This window comes from Delphinapterus leucas, chromosome 19 (genome assembly GCF_059928025.1).
Source record: "Delphinapterus leucas isolate spDelLeu-1000000601 "Yukka" chromosome 19, BTC_Dleu_Yukka2, whole genome shotgun sequence".
NCBI classification, from domain to species: Eukaryota; Metazoa; Chordata; class Mammalia; order Artiodactyla; family Monodontidae; genus Delphinapterus; species Delphinapterus leucas.
In genome coordinates, this window is record NC_143147.1 from 50,148,620 (window position 1) to 50,160,926 (window position 12,307).

Here is a 12,307-nt window from a genome sequence, read left to right on the forward strand (position 1 = left end):
GGCTGGGGGCTCAGCACTGCGACCCTTGAGCCTGCCCAGCTGCGGGGAGGGGAGGAGTGTGGCTACTCCTAGGGACCTCAGCGCCTGTGCCTTACCCCTGGCCAGAGCAGCCATGGCCAAAGCTGCTGGATCATCTGTCCAGGGCCTGGCGGCCTGGAGAAGGGGGCCCTGGCCAGCTCGGGGGAGGACGGGGGTGCTGCTGGTAATCCTGCATAGCCCTAGGCCCAAGGTGAGCTCATCGGATGAGCAAGGCCTCCTGCTAAGCCTAGTGGGTGACTAAGAGGACACTCTGTGCTCTCACAAATCCCCGGCCCCTGCCGGTATGCCCGCCCTGTCTTCACTTCTTTTTCTTTTCTTTTTCAAACAAAATCACGTTTATTTCAATAGCTCCAAGTGCAAATACAGCAAGTCAGTACACAGAGTTTCAAGATACAGCTTTAAGTATAATGAAAACTTGATATACAAAAAAGAAAGGGTAAATAGTAGAAATAAAGCTCAGTGTTGAAAAAATTCAAGTAAACTGAAAACCTTTAGACTAAAATAATCTTTCATCAATTCAGAAATGCCTTAATTTATAGACAAGCGTAGTACGTTGCAATCAAAACGGACTTCTCAAAGAAAGAGAGTCACCGCAAACTGGTCAGCTCCAGATAAGAGCAGAAATTCCCGGCGCTGGCTGTTTCAGAGTCAGCACTCACTCACACCGTACAGATTGGTGTGGCTCAACCCATGGCATCTGATCTTTAAGCGAATCCCAAAAAAGTGTTTAAAGTTCAATGCCACTAAGAGCTCTTGAAATGGCCACTATATATTTAAAAGGTTTGAAGACCAATTTCAGCTTCAGGCCTATGGTACAACTTGGGGAAAAGACATACATTAATATTCCTTCCATCACTAAAATCCTTTTTGTAAGGTTAGCAACATGGCCTTTAAAGCTTCCTCAGGGAAACTGTACTTAAACATATAAAAGTTCCCACTAGGGAGATAATTAAAAGTTGTTAATGTTCTTTTTATCACTTAGCAACCAAGACACATGTTTATTTCCACTCCCCAGAAGAAGCAATGTTAGCTACTAGCTTCAATTCAGGAAAAGTGTAACTTGAGGAAGGTTTATGTGAGGTGTTTATTCAGTCTTTTTCTCAACCTTCTTCATCTTCTCATTGTAGGCAATAAATTGAGAGTCTGTTCCAAAAAGTCTATCCCACCATGTAAATGTCGAAGCATAGTTTCCAATGAAGTTCACGTGGTGGAAATTGTGATGCTGGGATAGAAAGGAATGAGATTTAAAGGGTTGAGAGGAATGTCATAAGCACTATGGACATCAACAGTTTCTGTAAAATAAACGGTCATCCAGGCCCAAAGAAGAATAACAGGATCACATAAAAGCATGATTCCAGGGTTTCCCTGGTGGCGCAGTGGTTGAGAGTCCGCCTGCCGGTGCAGGGGACACGGGTTCGTGCCCCGGTCCGGGAAGATCCCACATGCCGCGGAGCGGCTGGGCCCGTGAGCCATGGCCGCTGAGCCTGCGCGTCCGGAGCCTGTGCTCCGCAGCGGGAGAGGCCACAACAGTGAGAGGCCCACGTACCGCAAAACAAAACAAAACAAAACAAAAAAAAGCATGATTCCAATGAAATATCCAGTTCCAAGAATTAGGGTTTCCAGAGGATGTGCATATTCAGCTTCCATTCCAAATGGCGCCTGAAGCTCATGACAAAATTTATGAATATACTTATGTACTCTTTTGTGGTGTAAGAGCCTATGCAGGAAGTAGTGCCATGTATCCTCAATCACTGCACAGCCAAAGCATCTTGCCAAAAGCATGTACCATCTTGGCATTGTTTCCCAATCATAAGGAATATTGAACTACTCTGTAAAGTAATAGGTTCCACAAATCAAAGAAGCTGGATACAAAAATGATTAAAATATTTCCATTGATTTTCCCCACGTTTCTGGTTTATCCTTTTGAATTTTGTACTTTGTCATGTAAGGTATAAATTGAAACAAAAATCCAGGTAAACAGAACAAGAAATAAAGGACCTCATGAACTGTGAGGGATCCCCATGTTGCCATCTGGAACTTTGTATAATTATTCAACATATAGTTCCAAGCATTTTAAAATGGTTCCTGCAGAGGATTCTCAGGTAAAAGTGAGTCTCCATGTCCCACAGCCAGGGATGCTGAACTAAAGATGTTGATACTTTCATTTGTTGGCATTTTTCAAATCTCAGCAGACAGCCTTATAATTCTGCACACCACTGGGTCTGTGGCCGCCGCCTCCGGAGCTTCGCCAAGCACCCCTGTCTTCACTTCTTGAGCTTAGTTCTGTTGTCACTGACGGTACCAAGCAGCCCTTTGCATACAGCACCCCTGGAGCCACATGTGGCCAAAGCGTGTGGCCTTCATGGCAACACCCATGTGTCTGTCCTTCAAATTCAATTCCTTTCCCTCCTGGGCACATAGTAAGACTACATTTCCCAGTCTCCCCTGCAGTCAGACAGAATCATGGGCTGAGTTCTGGCCGGTGGAATGTGGCTGAAGAAATGTAAACCATGCCATGTCCTGGTCTGACCTCTGAAAACTTCACCGTGGCTCACTCTCTTCCCCTGTCCGGTGGCCGGATGTGGAGGACCCAGGGGAGGATGGCAAGGCCCTTACTACAGTGGGCTGTAAGGGGCTTGAGTTCCTGAAGAGCTATGAGTAACAGAGCCTATGCCCATTGCACCTGTCTGAGAAAGACATCTTTATAAGTGAAGCCATGGAAACACTGGAGTGGGTACAGCAGGTGACAGCCCGAGTAACAGTGTCTGACCCCAGATGAGAAGTCAGGGGGTTTGAATTCTTTAAGATTTTTTTTTTGGCCATGCCATGTGGCTTGTGGGATCTTAGTTCCCCCACCAGGGATTGAACCCGGGCCCTCGGCAGTGAAAGCACTGAGTCCTGACCATTGGACCGCCAGGGAATTCCCAAATTCTTTAAGATTTTTTAGTGTGGGAGTTACAGGTTTAGTCTCTGGAGCTGGACACCCAATTTCTCCCATAGATGGACCGCGTGACTCTGGGAAAACTGATTAATGTTTCTGAGCCTCAGTTTCCTCACTTGTAAATGTATGCGCGTCACAGGGTGTTTGGAAGGCATGCTCAGTGATGGGCACACTAGGTTCGTTGGCCCTGCTGGACTGTGAGGGGTCCTCCAAGGCAGAGGTGGCTTTTGATTCATCTCTCTGGGTCCCTGCTGGGCCTGGCACAGTGTCCAATGCCCAGTGGCCCCTGCCCAGGTGGCTCCTTGTCTGGAGAGGACTCAGACCTCTCAGCTGTACCCTAAGGCAGGCTGGGATGTGCCGTAGAGGAGAGGTACCAGCAAAGTGCTGTCCGGGGGAGATTAATTCGGCCTGGGTTTCAGGCTGAGGACTTCATGGAGGAGGTGGCATTTCATCAAGTCCTTGAAGGAGAAAGGGTGGCATTTGTATCACAGATGTTGACAACGCTTGCTCTAGGTTAAGCAAAGTTCCCATGAGTTAAATCCTGAGGTAGAAAGAGGTGGACATGCTGGGCTGGAACAGGCTCCCACTAACAGTTTCAAGGCCTGGGGGGAAGATTTCAAAAGGGGGCAGTGGTAGGCAGAATTCTGAAGATGACCCCATCCTAAGACCCCATCCCCTGGTTACTCAATCAAAAACAAATCTAGGGGGACTTCCCTGGTGGCGCAGTGGTTAAGAATCCGCCTGTCAATGCAGGGGACACGGGTTCTAGCCCTGGTCCGGGAAGATCCCACATGCCCTGGAGCAACTAAGCCCGTGTGCCACTGAGCCTGTGCTCTAGAGCCCGCGAGCCCCAACTGCTGAGCCCGCGTGCCACAACCATTGCAGCCCGTGTGCCTAGAGCCCATGCTCCGCAACAAAGAGAAGCCACCGCAATGAGAAGCCCGCACACAGCAACAAAGAGTAGCCCCTGCTTGTCGCAGCTAGAGGAAGCCCTCGCACAGCAACAAAGACCCAAAGCAGCCAATAAATAAATAAATAAGTAAATTTAAAAAACAGAAAACAAATCTAGGTACTCTATGAAGGAATTTTGCCGATATCGTTAAAGTCCCAAGTCAGTTGGCTTTAAAATATGGAGATTAATTAGATGGGTCTGACCTAATCAGATGAGCCCTTTATAAGAAGAAGAGCATTTTCTCCTCTCTGGTAGCAGAATAGGACGTTAGAGAGATTGAAAGCACGAGAAGGATTTCAGTCAAGAGCAACTCTCAGCTGACAGCCAGCAGGGAAATGGGAACCTCAGTCCTGCAACCACACGGAATTGGATTCTGCCAGCCATCTGAACGAGTCTGGGAGCGGATTCTTCCCCAGAACCACCCGATAAGAGCCCACCTTGATTTTGGCCTTGTGGGAGCAGAGAACCCAGTTGAACTCACCCAGACTTCTCACCGCAGAGCTGTGAGTTAATAAATGGGTGTTTTTGCCACTCAGTCTGTGGTCATTTGTTATGCAGCAACAGAAGACAAATACAGACGAATACCACAAGTCTAAATATTCCAAAGCCAAAAGTCAAGCTTACAAACTGTTAATCAAATATGGTCTACCCCTCTATCTTGACATATATACCTTCATAATGACCTTGAAGGCCAGGGCCAAATTCGTAGTTCTGATGATTTAGAATTCTGTGCCAGCAGGTAGCTGCCCAGGGAGGGCTTGCCCTTGGGTCCCAGTCCCTGGCCTGTGGTCTGACCCCTCTTCTCTTGTCATTCCTGCTTCCATCCGGCACCAGGAGGGGTGGAGAGCCCAGGCCAGATGACCTAAATACCATTCACGCCCCCTGCAAATAGCTGTCCCTTGCCTGGCCCTGGGGCCCAGGGTGTGGTTTGCCTTTAGGAAAAGGAACCTGGAGAATCTGAGGACTGTTCAGGCTGGAACATGATCGTCCTTGGTGTGCCATGTATGTTCTAGAAGGGAGGCCACGGCTCCGGTGGGAGCATCCACTAGGACCTTCTGACTCCTCCTTCCCCTGGGGTGGCCAGAACAGGATTGCTCTACAGCTGGGGACACAGGGCAAGGGTCTTGCCTGTCTCTCTTTAGTGTGTTAAAATACGTATAAAGTTTACCCTAAGTGACATTTGATACATTCACCGTGTTGTGCAACCACCTCCTCTATCTAGTTTCAGAATATTTTCATCACCCCAAAAGGAAACTTCCAGACCCATTAAGCAGCCACTCCCTCTTCCCCCCTCCCCCAGGCCCTGACAGCCACTAACCTGTGGTCTGTCTCTATGGATTTACCTAGTCTGGGTATTTGATATAAATGGAATCATACACTCTGTGGTCTTTTGTGACTGGCTTCTTTCAATTAGCACATGATTTCAAGTTTCATCCGTGCTGTTGCATGAATCAGTACTTCATGCCTGAAGTAGTGGCAGGATAATATTCTTTTGGATGGACAGACCACATGTGCAGTGGCCTTTCTGGCCAGGGTCTAAGATGGTATCGGGCTGGGGATTGGGGAAAGTCAGCCGGTGGTTCTGCACCTTTATTCTTTTCTCCTCTGTGACTTTTGGGGTCTGACCATTTAGAATACGCTGCTGGGGCCTGGGGATGCAGGGAGACAGCCAGTCTCACCTCCTCCCCTAGTCTTTGCAACCTGATCCCGAAATCCCGCCCAGTGGTGGCGGGGGCATCAGACACAGCTGGTGTGGACCCATCCCAGGAGGATGCCCCTGTTTTGGGGTTTCCAGCTGCCTCCGGGTCGGGGGGGCCCCAGCTGAATCCATTAAAAGCTGGAGCCCTTCTCTGGTGACAATTCTGAGGTCACACGGGGTGGAGAGGCTGCTGGTGGGGGAAGGGGTACATGGCCTCGGGAGCTGGGATTGCTCAACCACTGGGGCTGGAAGGCAGTGGGAGTGCAGCCTGGCACCGGGCGAAGTCGGCTCCACGCCCAAAGAGATGCTTAGATCTTCACTTGCGGGGCCTGTGTAATTCCACAGAGAAATTTAATGCCACATTGTTTGTTCTCTGCTCCGCAGACGCCTCAGCTGAGGAAACCACGGAAATCTCATTTGAAAAAGAATTTGGCCCCTGGAGACCCCTCCCCATTTGCTGGTGGGAGGGGGCCAAGACTTCAGTTGCCCTCACACCAGCAAACTCCAAACCACAGGAATGCGGTGGGGTCACCTGGGGACAGAGGGAGGGTGGCTGGACAGTGGGTGGGCAGTGAGCCAGTGGGCCTGTGTCACACGGGGGTCTGCTGCTTTGTGACAGGAGTTCTGGGCTCGGAGACCCCAGACCTCAGTGTGGATCCAGGCCCTGCCACTCTGGTCTGGGATCTTGGGTGGTCACGTCTGTGGTTGACCACGCTCACCTGGCCACTTGGGGACTCTGCCGGCCTCCGGCGAGGAGCTGAGCTTAGCGGTGAGGGAAGCCACAGATGGGATTGGGGGTGAGGCAGGGAGGGGAGGAGGTGAGCTGGTCTCGGGCTGTGCACCCACAGGCGTCTTCTAGTACCAGGGGACAGAAACCGCATTGATTATGGCATCAACCAGGGGTCAAGCTGTGCAGCAGGCACGTTAACGTCGTTCAGGGCACTTCTCTTTACAGCAGCCTCACAGAGTGGTCGCCGTTATCCTCTTTTACAGATGAGGAAACTGCGGAAGGTAAAGGGACTCACCTAGGGCAACAGGTACCGAGGGCAGAGGCTGGGCAGTGGGCAGTCGTCCCCGAACACTGTGTTCTTCCACATCATGTCACTAGTCGCTGGTTTGGCCCTCAGTCTTGTTTCTTGGGGCGATTACAGCCAAAATCATTGTGTATTTTTTTTTTTGACTGTTTTTTTTTTTTGGCCGCACCACGTGGCTTGTGGGATCCTAGTTTCCTGACCAGAGGTTGAACCCACGCCCTCGGCAGTAAACGCGCAGCGTCCTAACCACTGGACTGCCAGGGAATTCCCCAAATCATAGTATTTTTGAGCCGGAATGCACCTGGTTCAAGCTGCCATTTTACAGGTGGGGAAATTGATGCCCACGAAGGGGAAGCGACTTGTCCAGAGTCACCCACCAGACAGCAGATCACTGGCCCCGATGCTCACTGGCCATTTGGTCCATGTGGGTAGAGCCCAGTAGCCCTGAAGTCAAGACTGTCTGTAGTGCCCAGTGAGATAGAAACTCCTCGCTCTGCCCAGGTTCAAAGCCTGTCTATTGGTCTGACCCTACCTCTGGTCCTGAGAGAGTGTGGATGGCTCAGTGCAAACTGTCCCCACTGTCCTGACGACTCCGAGTCCTGCTGACAAGGTTCAGCGCCGTGCAGGGAGACGAAGGGCCATTATGTGCTTTCTCATCTTAACAGGTCAGTGTCACCTGTGTTGACGTGAGGGTGGGAAAGAGTCCAGCTTCCCATCTCAGCTTGGCCACTGTCCAGCAGTGTCACCTGAGCCTGGTCACTTCATTGGTTGGCCAATATTTATGGAGGGTTTTCTGGGAGCAGTTTGTGTGCTAGTTTCTGAGGAAAACAAAGATGAAATAATGCCTTGCCCTCAAAGAGCTCTCACAGGGGAGGCAGATCTGCGGTTAAACAACAATTTCACAATTTCATGACGCCCTTGCTCCGAAGGAGGATGTTTAAGATACGGTGGGAGCGTGGGGGGAATCAGGGTGGGCTTTCCAGAGGAGGCAGAGTTGAGCTGAGACTGAAAGGATTGTTTGCCAGATGGACAAGTTAGGGGATGTTGAGTTCAGAGAGTGGATTTAGCAAAGGAATGGATTTGTGTCGGGGGAATTAGGAATAATTTAGAATAGTTGGAGCGTCTGTGGTGGGATGGTAGTCATGATGGCGTGGGATGTTAGGTTGGCTAGGAGGGGACGGGAAAGCCTTTCTGCCACACAGAAGTGTTTGACTCCATCCTCAGGGCAGCTGGGGAGGCATCAAGGATTTCGATCAGGGGACAAATCCAGCCAGATCTCTGTTTTGGAATGTTCGACTGGGCTGCATCAGGGATGGCCTGATGGGGGGTGGGAAAGGCAGCCAGGGCGCCAAGGTGTGGATCTGGGTTAAAGCAGTGGGGTACCCTCAGGATGGGAGTGATGGAGAAGACCAAGGGGTGATGGGATTGAGGGGCTGTGATCAACTGGTTGTAGGCAGTGGGAAGAGGGAGTTGGTTTCTGGCTCGGGTGACTGGGTAATTGGGATTCCATTCATACCAATAGGGAAACTGGAGGTGGAGGTTTGCTGGTGGGGGTGGAGATTCACATGAATTAAGTTTAGGATCTGATGACTTGAGGTGCTCATGGGACATCCAAAGGGAGGGGTCTGGCTGATGGTTGGTTGACTTAAGGATTTGGAGGCCAGGGGAAAAGTGAAAACTGGAGTTAGAGATTTCGAGGTCATCACCCTAAATCATATGCAGATGACTTAAGGGACCACAGAATGCTCTGGACACGGTACAGGTTGATTTTGGCAGAAACGGTCAGTGCCCTGTCCATATCCCCTTGGCATTGCAACCCTGCAGCTCTTCCAGATGGCTTTCTCTGCAGTGGAAGCAGGCCTGCCCTGTGCAAGAGACAGGCCAGGAGTGTCCCCAGGAGCAGGCTCAGCCAGTGAAAGATGAGACCTAGATGATGGAAACCAGAGCTCTTCTCCCTTAGGAAGCTCTGTTCCTTGCGGTCTCCTGGAGGTCCCCGGTGGGAGGCGCTCATCAACCCCCCTCTACTGGCTCCTACCCTTCTCTGTGTCACTTTTCCATTTTCCTACCAGTGTTTCCTGGGATCACCCCCCAAGTAAGTGACTGGCACGCTCATTCTTTTTTTTTTTTTTTTTTAGCGGTACGCAGGCCTCTCACTGTTGTGGCCTCTCCGACGCGCAGGCTCAGCGGCCATGGCTCACGGGCCCAGCCGCTCCGCGGCATGTGGGATCTTCCCGGACCAGGGCACGAACCCGTGTCCCCTGCATCGTCAGGCGGACTCTCAACCACTGCGCCACCAGGGAAGCCCCCCCCTTTTTTTTTTAATTGGAGTACAGATGATTTACAATTTTGTGTTAGTTTCAGGTGTGCAGCAAAGTGATTCAGTTATACATATATACGTATTCATTCTTTTTCAGATTCTTTTCCCATATAGGTTATTACAGAATATTGAGTAGAGTTCCCTGTGCTATACAGTAGGTCCTTTTTGGTTATCTATTTTATATCAGTAGTGTGTGTATGTTAATCCCAAGCTCCTAATTTATCCCCTCCCCACCCCATGTTTCCCCTTTGGTCACCATAAGTCTGTTTTCAAAATCTGTGAGTCTGTTTCTGTTTTACAAATAAGTCCATTTGTATCATTTAAAAAAAATTAGATTCCACATGAGTGATATCATATTTGTCTTTCTCTGTCTGACTTACTTCACTTAGTATGATAATCTCTAAATCCATCCATGTTGCTGCAAATGGCATTATTTTGTTCTTTCTTATGGCTGAGTAATATTTCACTGTATATATGTACCACATCACCACATCTTCTTTAACCATTCCTCTGTCATTGGACATTTAAGTTGCTTCCATGTCTTGGCTATTGGAAATAGTGCTGCAGTGAACATTGGGGTGCATGGCATACACATTCTTTTTTTTTTTTTTTGGCCGCACTGAGCGGCGTGTGGGATCTTAGTTCCCCAACCAGGGATCGAACCTGCGCCCCCTGCAGTGGAAGCGCTAAGTCTTAACCATTGGACCGCTGGGGAAGTCCCTGGCATGCACATTCTTGCTGTAGAGTCTGCCACGGGGAAACCCAGCCCAAGATACCAGTTTGCTCAACTGGGATGAGAGTCTGCTTTGACCATTTCCTACCTGTCTTGACCCCCAGCTGGCCTGGAAGCGGCTTGCAGGTGCTTTTACCTTTGTGTCTCCAGAACCAAGACAGCCAGGTCAAGGGATGACCTGGCAAGCTGCTGTTGAATACAGGAATGACTAAACCCATCGGTGGCTTCTTGTTGCCTTTCAGAGGCCAAACTCTCCAAAAAGCCCCACAAGACTCCTTCCTGCCCCTCCATCCTCAAGTCATTCCATCCTCCTGTCTGCTCTCCAAACTGCAGGCCTCTTCTCTCCTTCCCTTAAAGTTTCCATGCTCCTTCCTCCCAGATGGCCCACATAGTTCTCTCTGCCTGTCTCTGCCCCACGCTGGGCCTCTCAAGATAGGCCTATTTAACAGCTTCTCCCCCTCCCCCTCCTTCACCCCTTCTCTCTCCTCCTCCCTCAAGCATCTTCTCCCCAGGGAAGACTTCCCTGACCACCCTTCCCCAGCCCAGACCAGATGGGGCTTGTACCATTCCATTCTCCATAGCACTCTGCCCCTGCATGCTCCCTATCACAGACTTTCGTTATGGGCTTATGGAATTAGTTAAATAATATTTATTTTAGACTGGTATTTCTCAAACCTTTTTTTTTTTTTTCTGTGCTACGCGGGCCTCTCACTGTTGTGGCCTCTGCCGTTGCGGAGCACAGGCTCCGGACGCGCAGGCTCAGCGGCCATGGCTCACGGGCACAGCCGCTCCGCGGCATGTGGGATCTTCCCGGACCAGGGCACGAACCCGTGTCCCCTGCATCGGCAGGCGGACTCTCAACCACTGCGCCACCAGGGAAGCCCTCTCAAACCTTTTTGATCATGACCAACGGTAAGAAATACATTTTATGCTGGTATCCAGTTCACATAATACATATACAACTGAAACAGTGCTTTTCCTTTTCCTTCTACTATGTGGGATACAGTGATATTTTCCATTCCATCCCACCCCGTTCCATTCCATTCTGTATTTCATTTCTAAAACTACTGGCAATGACTCACTAAATGGACTGCAACCTTGCCACTTAAAAACTGGTCTGGACACTAAGCAAGGCGCTTGTAAATTCAGGAGAATAGGGGTCCAGTTCACTTTTACTCATCACTGTAGCCTCAGGGCATAGCACGGAGCCTGGCACAGAGAGAGGTGCTCCATCAATATTTGCTGAATGACCTATGATAATGTATGAATCCGGATGAATAAGTGAATGAATTGCCTACCCCACCCAGACAGGAAAGTGTGGCTTTGATCTGATTCTTCCGTTACTGAAAAAACCAGCCCACTTCCTGTGGCTTTGATCTGCAACCTTCATTCTAAACTGCCCTGCCTCAAGCCAACAGCTCCCAGCAGCTCATTTCCTGCTTTTTGGTCACCTTATCTCCCTCTCTAAATATTCCTCAGCTTTCCCTTTCCCTTTTGGTGAGAATGCATGCCTCTCCCCACCCCTGTTCCTCCTCCCTACACCTTTGGCACAGGGTGGGGCTCACCTCTTGGGTCAGGTACTTCCCAAGTTTCAGCCCACTGGGGTGCAGAACATTTCTAGGTCAGGTGTGTCCCTCAGCTGGGGCTGGGCAGTGGTCTATATCCTGCTGACAGACTTTGTGGCAGGAGGGGAATAGACATTGATGAAAGAACCAGGCATATGTATAATTACAAATGGTGAAAGATGCTATGAAGGAAAAGCTGTGGTTGCTTTGAGAATATGTAATGGGGAACCTGCTTCTGGGAACTCAGGGAGGGCTTCTCCAAGAAGGAGACAATTAATCTGACGTCCAAAGACAATAGGAATTAGGCAGGCAAAGAGTGTGAAGGCAGAGAGAAGGAGCTGGCAGGTGGGGGAAACTGTAAGTGCAAAGGTCCTGAGGTAGAAGTGATAGTAGTCCACTTGAAGAGCCAGAGACAATCAGTGCAGCTGGTACACAAAGAATGGGGCTTACAATGACAAGGCTGGAGAAGTAGCCAGGGCCCAGCCCTTGCAGACCGGGTTAGATATTTTAGATCTACCCCAAGAGCAGTGGGAACAGCAGTATTTGAAGAAGCATGATGACACTGTTTTGAAAGATCCTTTGGCTGTGGTATGCCTGAAGGATGGGACTGGTGGTCAAGAGAGGAAGCTGGAAGACTAGTTCCAAGGTGGTGGCAGGTCCGAGAGGGTGCAAGCTTTAGGGTGGTGGTGGTGTTGATGCGGGCACGTAACTGGCTTTAAGAAATATTGTACCTAGTAGGTTTCTCAACACTTGTAAACACCCATCGTGAGTCTGCTCTGAGCAAAGTGCTCTGGGGAGCCGGAGCCAGGCTGGGCTCTGCCTTCAGGCAGCTCATTGCCCGTCTTGGAGGACAGGCTGGAGGCAGATCAGCCAGGGTGAAGTGCCAAGTGCTCAGGAGAGTCAGCTGGCACGTGTCCAAGGCGCATGCCCGGGGGGAGACCAGGCACCTGCAGTGGGTGCTTTCCTGCAAACGCTGTTTGAGCTCGTTTGAGCTCCGGGCAGAAAGAAGTCAGGGCTCTGGGAGAGG

General features: G+C 50.1%; 1 pseudogene; it reads right to left on the bottom strand.

Moving 5' to 3' along the window:
- Positions 1–372: 372 nt before the first annotated feature.
- LOC149746756 (methylsterol monooxygenase 1 pseudogene) lies at positions 373–2,941 on the bottom strand (annotated as a pseudogene).
- Positions 2,942–12,307: the final 9,366 nt, after the last annotated feature.